Raw genomic sequence first — 11,597 nt, 5'->3', positions numbered from 1 at the left:
TTTGCTAATTATGCTCCAATTGGCCTGAGTCCCTTTTCTTCTGATTACTTTTCAGTAAAGCCTTTGAAGAGCTTTCTGTTATTCTAGTACAGTCTAAATTGCTAAAGGCTGCTCTGAAAGACCTATAGATTTTGGCCTCCTCCTAATTCCCCAGCCTTATCTTGCATCAGTCTCCCCACATCCCTGCATGCTCCAGACACATTGTCCTTCAGTGGCTCTGATGAATGCACCATGCTTCCCACTACTTTATACCAAGTGTGTTCCTATAACCATTCCTCCTCCCTACAATCTTCCCCCCTTGCTCTCCTTTATATGGCCAACTCTCTTCAGCTCATTAGTTCCTGCCTAAATAGTATTTCCTCCTCACCTCCCAGACCACATGAGTGTTTTCAAGGAGCCAGTGTTTCAGGTTTGAATTTCCAAACTTAACCGAACTTAAGACAGTTTTGTCTCAAGATGAGCTGAAAGCAAGAAGAAAGAGCAGAAGAGAAGATCTAGAACATGTGGATTCTTTAAATGCTTTTTATGTCCTTTCCCCAGTTCTAGTTTTCCAGAAAACGAAGCCAAAGAAACAGGAACTGAAAAGGCGAAAGCTCCAAGGATGGAATCTGCCACAGATGAGCCAACAAATCAAACAGCTTCTCTGGGGTCTTCTGAGTGAGATGAATATGGTGCTCAGGAACACACAGTGGAGAAATGGCCCATGAAACTATTCCATCCAGGCAAATTATCAGTCCTGCCTGTCTTTGAGGTCTCCCCAGACCCCTCTGAGAACTAGGCTCCTTGCTATAAGTCATGTTGCGTTTGGGCACACTTTGAGTCCTACTTATGCCTAACATTTTTAGGCAGTGCCCTTGTCTGTCTTCATTTTAAATAGCTTACAAAAGTGAAGAGAGTGTGTGCATGTATGTTTAGATTTTGATGACTATAAACATATTTCAAATTTGTAATTTTCATAAATATTCCATATTCACAAATGACATTTTCCTACTGCTTCTGAAATGTAACTGTGATATCCCCAGAGCCCCGTGAGTAGATGAGAGGAGATGCTGCTGTGTTGAAGACTGACCTCAAGCTACAGCTGCCTATCTACCATACATTGCAGGCTTTCCTTATTGGCAGTGTCCCAGCAATTAAGTATTTTTAAAAAATTATTTGATGTCTCCTCCCAATAGTCTGTATACTTCATGAAGTTTGGTATCCTCTTATTTGTTCATTGCTGGAAGAAAATTCAATTCATTCATTGAACATAACAGATACTCGGTAAATATTTACCAAATGAGCAAATGATAGACTCACGTGGGGGAAGGGAACAACAAAGCAAATTCTAATTTTGTTCCCATGCTAGCTCTGGGCCTCAACATTATGTGCTCCTGAAATGCCTCTTATTTTCTTCTCTTGCTCCTCATACTCGTGTGAATTTTAATTCCCTCATCATGTACTTATGTAAATGCTCTATAACAGAAGGAAATAAGGCACTTATTTTTGTGACTGTGGAGGAACCACTTTAAATTGTTCCAAGTTTTCACATTTGGTCAAATCTTTACTGAAACCTGTAGGGATACAAGATCTTTTAGAATAAGTTGTAGAATCTTTGATGTTGATGTCATTGTTCCCATCCAGGCCAGAAAAGGTGATTATGAGTAGTGATTCTTTTATTTGCATATAGTGAAAGAGTCATATCGTATACATTTCATAGAACACAGGTGCTCCTTTGAAATGTAGAGTAAAAAGTAAATATTGTCTTGGATTAGAAAAATTATTTGTAGTAATACACATGACTGCAGAGATTTACTTATGAGACTGCAGACTACACAATTGGGCTTCCTTTTGAGATGAGGAAAAGGGAAGCACAGATTGAGCAAACAGCAAATTGCAGCAGACTTCTGATTAGCTGAAGATAGAGAATAATGTTATAGCATTGGGCTCATTTTGAGGTAAGCTAGCCTAAAACTTAGAAAAGATAGTTAGTTTAAAACATTAGAATGAGGAGCCAAGAGACATTCTAGGAGAAGTCTAAAAACTAAGCGGAAGAGATGAGTGAACTGTGTGAGTGGCAGTGTTTGTTCCAGTTGACTGCTCCGTATGAGAAAAAGTGCTCCCTGTGAATGGACAAGAAAGGATCCAGACGGGTCAAGCAAGGGCTATGAGTCAGCTCCCACTCTCCTTCTCGGGTGGTCACCCTTGTGCAGTGCACAAACCATGCAACCATAAACTGCAGCTCTGCTTCCAGTTTTAGCAAGACATGAAATAAATGGACAGAGTTTGATGGGAAAGATCCCTGTTGTACCTTGATACTTTCTTTACACATTTTTCCTTTTAATTGTCATGAGAGGCACTTTAACAGAATGAACAAAGACTTGGAATTTGATGTGAGAGAGAAGAACAAGATAAATCCCAAGTTTATCACCCATGAGTTCAGTGACCTACTCTTCTTTCTGAGCCTGGATCACTTCAACTACAATATCGAAATGATAGTGTCTTCATTAGTAATCTATGGTAAGAGCTATATAAAATGAGGTCTGTATTGTGCTTAGAACACTCTTTCGTACACAAAAGGTGCTCCATAAATCATGTTGTTGCTGTATTATTTAGAATTTTGTTTTTGTTTTTTGTTTTTATGGTAGGATTTTATCAGGAGCTTTGTTTAAAGAAGGATGCTTATCTGGATCTGAGTAAAACCACACAGATTGTCTTGCTCCATGCAACCCTAACAATCGGTGGCAATATATCAACATGTCAAATTAATTAAGTTAAAACATTTTCTTGAATACTTAACTAAGAACAAATAATAATGACAATTGGATGAATTGAAGCTTTTGGCTGATCTTTGACAATACCAAAAGGTATAACAAATTGCCCCTATTCATGAAGCAACCTGGATATCAAATGATCATAAAAATGCAAAATATACTCAGTCTAGGAAGGGATAGAGACTGTGACCATAGAGATGTCCACTTGACTTACACAACTGAGCCAGTATTATGACTGCTTTTATTTAAAAGTGTATTTCATAAAAGTAAATAAAGTAAAAATGTATTTCATTGTTTCTTCATTTTTTTCATGACATGAAAAAGTTTGTTTCACACACACACACACACACACTGCTTGTGTGAAGATAGAACACACTGAATGCAGAGGTGAGGGGGTGTGGGGCTGGTACTTTAGATTTCAGTCCTAGCTTCACAAGCAGTTATTTGGCACATGAATTTCAAGAAATAATTACATTAATCAAAACTCTATTTAATCTTCTGCATCAGTATTGATTTCACCTACACTTACCAAATTTATATTCTGCCTCTTTAATTGCCTACCTCCTACTGCTTCTCACTGCCACGGCCAAGAGCACCTATGGATCTGCATATCTCAGATACACTGGGCCTTCATTTTTGGAATAAGATGTCCCTGAAACTTAGATACAAGAAGCAGGAATTAGATTCATTTTTTTCTTATCCTTGTTTCTCATCAGATACCCTCCTGACATTCTTTGGTTTATCCTTGTGTTTATTTACATTTGCTGGATAAGTAAGTAATGATTGCACTCTATTTAGTTCTCTGGAAATTGATAAATTACCTCATTCTTGGCATGACATTTTAGACTACAAAAGTTAAATGGCAACTCAGATCTTCAGCAGCAACTAAAAAGCTAATATTAAAATGGTATGAGATATCAATGCACTGTGTCTAATTCAAAGAGAGAAAATAAATAATAGATGTAATAAAGGCTAACATTTACAGGAGCCTGAGTAGAATGTAAATAGTAATTCTTGTACTATTTATTGAAATGTTGTTGTTAGTCTGAAATTATTTCAAAATTTTAAAAAGTTTAAAAGACAATGCCAGATAAGATTTTAATTAATGATGACCTGTGACCATGTAAGACGGGGACTATGTAGTGTGATTTTGCAGAATGGGTGTAATTAATGAGGCCCATGGGTAAAGTACACAGTATGATCCCATAGAGAACATCCTACACCAAAGCCAGTCATCTTTAAAACACATTCATCTCAGCTTAGCAAATCCGGGTCAAGATCTTAATCATTTCAAAAACCCAACACTAGTCTTCCAAGTCACCACCAGCAAAATAAAATAAGATAAAACACAAAACAAAATAAAATATGAAGGCTTTCAAATAAATTTTGCTTTGAACATAATTCCAGCTAATATTAAATATCCTTGCTTCCCATTACTGAAGAATAGACCAAAGAAAAGCAACCCAATTTGCAAGCCATATACTGGCAGCCTCATCCATATCATACTTGAGATCAAAGTTTTTTGTGTTTGTTTTGTTTTGTTTTCTCTAGTTACTGGGCATTTTAATTATCTCGGTGGTCTCTAGGAAACCCACTAGGCACCCAGCACCCACAGCACAGCCATCCATTCACTCTTCTCCCTGCAGAACAAAGACATCTGCATTGAAAACAGCATTGCACAGTAACGTGCTGGGGAAATGAGTGTGCCCTCTGCGGAGTCTCTTAATTCTTTATTCACTTCAGCATCATAGCATTTTATGGCTTCCCTCGAGGGACAGCTCCAATTATTCTCACACTTTATCTAGGTTTCTGGAAAAACCTGTTTGAAAGTTGCCTTCCTACCCCATTTCCCCTGATGGTAGGCTTACTGGGGAATTCATATTGCCTTTACATTTTTATTTCTGAGGAAAAACTGCTCACTAGACATTTGTTTTCCATGTGGTTCCCTGAGAGAGACACACACACAAACAGGAAGACTATAAAATAGAATAGGATAAATTGGGACACCAAGATAAACATGTACTTCAGTTCTGATATCCTGACCTATTTTTAAAAGCTAAGGAAAGAACAAGATCTGTTCCTCCTCCTAAGAAATTCCATGGGAATTCTCTCAGTGCTGGTGTAATAAAGAGCATAAAGTAGCTCTCTCTATTCCTGGAAGGGAAGTTCAGCATTTTAAATCTCTGAAAGAAATGACTGTCATTGCTCTTTACCTCTCAGCAACTACCTCTTTTTTGTAGCTCAGTGATGGCAACCATCAGAGCTTGGACTGAAGCATAAATGAAAGGTCACTAAATTTCCAAGATTCCTTAATTTTTGGAGTTTTCAATTCAGAATATTTTGGGGAAAAAAAAACCAAAAATAAAATAAAATTAAAAAGGAGTTTGAAAGGTCAAATGTCCATTGCCTGATTTTATAGAATGATTTCTTTTTGAGAACAGAAAATGGGAATCATTTGGAACATGATTTTATTATCCTGATAGGAATGCAATGAAATTTATTCCAAAGAACACATTGAACAGGAAACCGGTCAATTGTTGTCAATCCTAGATTGCCCATGAACACTGGGGATGGAGAGGACAAAGCCAGTGAGATTCCAGGATCATCTGAATCCTTCTTTTGCTCTTTTCTTCTTGCTCCCCATGTTCCTTTCTGCTATGAGGTCTTTGAATATGCTGTTCCCTACTGCACACAATAATGTTGTAGTCAAGTTTGCCTTTTCCTTATTTCTCTTCTTGTACCTGTATTTAAGTCTTACCAATAATCCAAAGGATTGAATCAACAGAAGGGACATTTACTAATTCAACAACTCTTTATGTAGCCAACAATGGGCAGCACTTTCTTGGCATTTGTATAGGAATGAATGAGATGGAAGGCCTTTCAGTCAGCAAAGGAGACATCCACAGACATGAACTGTATTCTAGCAGGGTCAGTGCTCTGGCAGAAACATGAATGGAATGGAAAGTGACCAAACATGGGAGTTAAGAACTGGTGTTCTGGAGTAACATGGCCTGAGCTGAGTGCTATTCTGTCACTTCCTAGCTGTGCGACCTTGGGCAAGTTATCTATCCTCTCTGGGTCTCCGTGTACTCATCTGAAAAATGCAGTTGATGGTAATACCATATCTACCTCAAAGGATCACTTTGGTGATTAGATGAAGTAATATATATATAATATGCTCAGATGAACACCAGCAGGTCGTAGAGTTTGTTCTTATTACCAATGCTACAGGAGTTCAGAGGAATACATGACTAAATCTACACAAGAGACTTTTTAGGAGACCTATCATTAAATTGCATTTTTAAGAGCACACCAACGTAGAAAGAATAGACTTCTCTTTCAAACATCTTGACAATACCAGAAGGTATTTCCAGATCGCAGAGTGCCAATTCATGACAGCTATGTAAGTTCTAAGTTTCAACCTAATACTCTTTGCCTCAAGTTCTTTTCCTTACTCTTTAAAGAAATCATTCTTTTCTGTTTTTGAACAAAAGCGACCAAATCGTCTCAGAATTCCCTCATGAATGATTCTAGTTTTGGAGAAAGTATTTTTAACCACAATAGCCAAAGGTATTTCAGTGTAAGACGTCTGGAACATGTGCCCTAAATTTCCCTGGACTATACCTGGGCTTCAAGGGAAAGGAAGGTAGTAATCTAACTCTGCTTGGAACATTCTGGAAGAGGTCACATTATCAAACTAGTTGGAGACACTTGCTGAGAATGAAATGTGTCTGGCTGGATTTACTCACCATTATTACTCCCTGTGCATACTTAGGTATCTCAGACCATCAGCAAATAATTGTAAGTGACTTTTGGTCACATTTAACCAAAAAGTCATACTTGTGTATCAAAAAAAAGATAAATTTCAAATTGGTGAGTTCTCTTTCTCCTGGACAGAATCTGTGCCATATGATACATGAGAGATTAAAAGAAAACATATTGAAGATTTGAGTTACCTTAAGTTTCTGTAGAATGTAAGCATGACAAAATAAACGGAAAATTCCAAATATTTAAAGCATCAAGTTTACATTGGGATTTAAAGAAATCGAAACTAAATGCATGCTTTGTTTGGCAGAATAAAGCAACCTTGAGACAAGAGGGAGAATTACATAAAGTGATCAACCCTAGGATGAGAGAATAAATGTGAACCTAATGTATTTCCTTATAGAAATATTCAAAAATCACAGCAATATCATGTACCTTTTATATTCTCATAAACTGATAGCCTTTGAAATTATTTCTGTACATTTATGAATTCCTCCCAAATATCATTTGGAATGTTTAAAAAAATAATTAAAATGTGGACCTGGGAATGGCAGCATAAAAGTGCATTAACTGTTTTGTGATAAAAAATAAAATAAAAGGAATTTGAGCTAGGTGTCAAGTAAATAAAGATACTTAGCTAGATAGAAAGTGCTCAACCCAGGGATCCATTTATTTTTCTTTCATTCAAGAAACACACTTATTCAGGGCCCACTATGGGGTAGGTTTTTTTTTTTTTATGTAAGGTAGATTTTTTAAAAAGATTTTATTTATCTTAGAGAGAGAAAGAATGTGAGCACAAACAGGGGGAGGAACAAAGGGGGCAGAGGGGGAGGGGTGGGGTGTAAGAATCTCAAGCAGACTTCCCACTGAGCACAGAACGGAATACAGGGGCTTAATCTCATGATCCTGATAGCATTACCTGAGCCGAAATTAAGAGTCAGTTGTTTAACCTACTGGGCTGCCTAGGTGCTGTGTAAGATAGATTTATTTTAGTCCTCAGGGAGTGTGCCAGGAGGCACATGATTAATAGATGGGTGTGATGCAACTTAGGAAATGCCAAGGTGGAGGCACTTATCAGGTGCTATGGGGACTTTGGGAGGGATCAAACTCAACTCAGGTGGAGTAGCAAGATGATGTGGAAAAAAGTCCCAGAGAATGCAATTCTGAGCACCTACTCAGCTTGCATGATGAAGCATCATAAGCAGAGGGGGGTCTCCAGGCATGAGGAAAAGAAAAGGAGCAAAGTCCCAGAGTAGTGATCCCAGGATACATTCTGGAAAGAAAAAGTTAAGTCTGCCGAGAGTGCAGTATGGAAATGCAGTATTAAATGCAGGGCTTGGGGCAGCCCCGGTGGCTTAGCAGTGTAGCCCTGCCTTCAGCCCAGGGCATGATCCTGGAGAACGGGGATCGAGTCCCACATCGGGCTCCCTGCATGGAGCCTGCTTCTCCCTCTGCCTCTCTCTCTCTCTCAAATAAATAAAATAATAAGTAAATAAATAAATAAATAAATAAATAAATAAATAAATAAATGCAGGCTTAGCCAGGCGGTGGAATTCTAGATCTAGCCTGAAGCTAGGGCTTTAAATATATTAAGGAATGTCGATTGCGTCCTTCAGAGCAATGGGGGACGTAGAAGAACCAAGGAAATAATGGGAGGAAATCAGAAAGATTCCTCTGGCTACAGTGAGAAAAAAAAAATTGGAGAACAGGACATGGAGATAAAAAACTGGAGACTTCCTCCTTTTAAAAAATAATTAATTAAAAAAGACTTTAATTTTTTTGACTTTGAAATAATTATATATTACAATAAGTGGCAAAAATACTACAAAGAACCCGTGTATCCTTAACCTAGCTTCTCTTAACAGTGACAACTTACTTAACTACAATACAGCACCAAAACCAGAAAACTGATATTGCACAATACTATTAACTAGACTATGATCCTTACTCAATTTTTTTTTTTTTTAATTGATGAGAGACCCAGAGAGAAGGTAGAAACATAGGCAGAGGGAGAAGCAGGCTCCTCGCGGGGAGGTTGATGTGGGACTCGATCCCAGAACTCCGGGATCATGCCCTGAGCTGAAGGCAGATGTTCAACCACTGAGCCACCCAGGCGTCCCAACCTTACTCAGATTTTATCAACTTTTGCTTATCTATAGTTTTGTGAAATTTTATCAAATATTTAGGTTCATATAATGGCCCCACTGTTAAGATCAAATCCAAGTGATTTTTGATAAGGACTTGACCAAAGAGGAGAGATTCAAAAAACAGAACACAAACTCTAATAGTTAACAGCATTGATTCTGGAGCCAGAATGCCTGAAGGCAGCATCCCAGCTCTAGCACTTTATAGCTTTGTGACTTGGGATCCTGCATTTCAGTTCTCTTGTCTGCGAAACAAGGATAATCATAGTAATTTCTAGAAATGTAGTGAGAAGTAAATAAATTCATGTTTGTAACAAGCATAGAACCCTGGTCAGCATATGGTAAATGCTATGAATGTGGTATCCATTACCATTAAGTATAATCTAGAAATGGATGGGATGCAGAGGTGAAGAAAAAGTCAAGAAAAAAACAGAACATGGGCTTAGTTACCTGGTAAATGGCACTGATATCCACTGAGATAAAAGGATAAGTTTGGGAAGGGTGGAGTGAGTAAAATTTAATGTGCCTTTTTTACCCAAGTAATGAAATACAAGGGTAAGTTCAGTATTCATATAGGATCTGAGGTTTAGTGTAATGTTTGTGTCAAATTTTTATCCCTTATGAAGTGTAGCATGCAGATCATCTAGAAAGAAATATGCCTTTCATTTGGTAAGAGGTACTTTTTCTCTTGTCTACATGGTTTATTCAGAGTATAACATAAGCATGGTCACATGCAGGAGACTACATGGAATACAGAATGTGATTTGGAAAACTCTCAGCAGGTATGTCTCAGGGGAATTTGGTCACCTTCCTTTATCCTTCAGCTTCTATATTTTTGGCTGATATTCTCAGGAATCTTGATGTCATTCTTTATTTTCTCAGGTGATTCATGCTCCAAGAAGTGAATGTTTCACACTCTCTTTCTGCAGATTTAGCTGCAGTTATTAATTTGGTCTTGGAATGGACCACTGGGAGGTTGGACATCAGGGAGAATTTATCCCGAAAATGGCTTCCCTTTGGTGTTCACACTGTGGAGGACTGGTATTTCTTCATTTCTTCATTGTGTTAGCCTATGTTGGGAGATGGCCAATCGACACTTAATACTACATTGCCCTGCAGGCAGTGATTGTCCAGAGGAGTGAGCATGGGGCCAGGCTCTGGCAATCCCAATCCCAATTTCCTTCTGGAAATTTAAATCACAAAGAAATAAAAAGGGGATAGATCAATACTCCCTTCTGGAAGAACTCTAGAGAGAGGAATGGCCCCCACCTTGGCCATTCAGTCTTTTCTTTGTATCTGTGAGCTACCTCAGCCTCCTTTTGCTATATCCTTTTTTTTTTTTTTTTTTCCATTAGTTGGCATTTTTTTTTGTTTCTTGCAGTGGAAGAATCTTAATTTTTAAATCAATATTGGCAAAGCTGTACTGTTGTTTGGGGACTAGTATGGTATAAACCTGGAAATACTAATTTGACACTATGCATCAGTATTTCAAGTATAAATAAATAAATAAATATATATATATATTTGACTCAGCAATGTTGCTTCTAGCGATCATACCAGAAAAAAATGGTCAGACCAGTTCAGAGAAATATATGCATCAGATTCTCATCAAAATAAAGACTTGAAACTAAATATCCAAGAAAATGATCATTTGCTGGAAAAAAAATATAGGGCACAGCATATTACTAGAATATTACACAACTATTAAAATGATAATATACGCACATTTACTAACTGGAAATGGATCCCATAAAATATTCAGTAGAAAAAACAAGTATAAAATATATAGTATTGATCCAATTTTCATAATGTAGCATGATTATATAAATGTGATTAGGTATGTAAACATGTGTGTATGTGGGTATATGTGTAGCTGGAGAAAGAAATTTGAAAGGGTATATGTCACATTCCAAAAAATGGAGATTATTTCTGGATGATGGAATCCTGCCTTATTTTTATTTTCATCTTTATTTTATATTGTCTATATAACCTCCCATACATATTATTTATAATCAGATTTTTTTGAAACATGAAGTATCTCCTTTTATGCAGAAGTCAATACGTATTTTCTTTTGCTGCATGGGCATACTTTTCCCACAGTTGTTTTATAAAGAGGAGAGACATTTGAATATATAATATGCTCAAATAAGTCTTGTATAGATTAAGAAGATTGAACCCAAGGTCTTAAATGTGTCATAATTAGAGAAATAGCATATGTATTAGTTTTCTATGGTGGCAGTAACAAATTATCACAAACTTAGTGGCTTAAAACAACAGAAACTTATTCTCTCATAGTTTCAGAAGTCCAAAGCCACTAATACTGGGCTGAATTCAAGATATCCACAGAGTTGCACTCCCTCCTAAAGTTCTAGAGGGGGATTCGTTTCTTGGCTCTTCCAGCTTCTGGTGGCCCTCCAACATTCCTTGGCTTGTGGCCACCTTCCTGCTTCTAAGGTCACATCTCCTACTCCTCTTCTGTCTATAGTAAAAATCTCTCTTTCTCTCTCTCTCTCTCTCTTATATGGTTATTTGTGATTACAGAGTCCACCAAGATAATCCAGGATACTCTCTCTATCTCTGGATCATTAACTTAATTCCAGATACAAGGACCCTTTCTCAATATAAAGCAAAATTTACAGATATCAGGGATTAGAACATGATGTCTCAGGGACACATTTTTTATCCTACCACAATATGATATCCTAAAAATAAGAATCCCACCCTGAATTTGACAGGATTATTGATTATTATTAATGAAAATAAGATGCTGTTGCCACCACCATGCTGATATGCATATGGCCTATGAGCTAGCCTAAATGTTTAATGCAAGAGACAGATCTGATACCTGATTTATAAACCCAGTGCTTCTCATGTCCAAGAGAGGCTTTAGCCTCTTCCTTTCCTGAAGTCCCTATTATATTAAAAAATTAAGAAA

The sequence above is a fragment of the Canis lupus genome, chromosome 23, assembly GCF_011100685.1.
Source record: "Canis lupus familiaris isolate Mischka breed German Shepherd chromosome 23, alternate assembly UU_Cfam_GSD_1.0, whole genome shotgun sequence".
NCBI classification, from domain to species: Eukaryota; Metazoa; Chordata; class Mammalia; order Carnivora; family Canidae; genus Canis; species Canis lupus.
Note: the sequence above shows the minus strand (reverse complement) of the source record.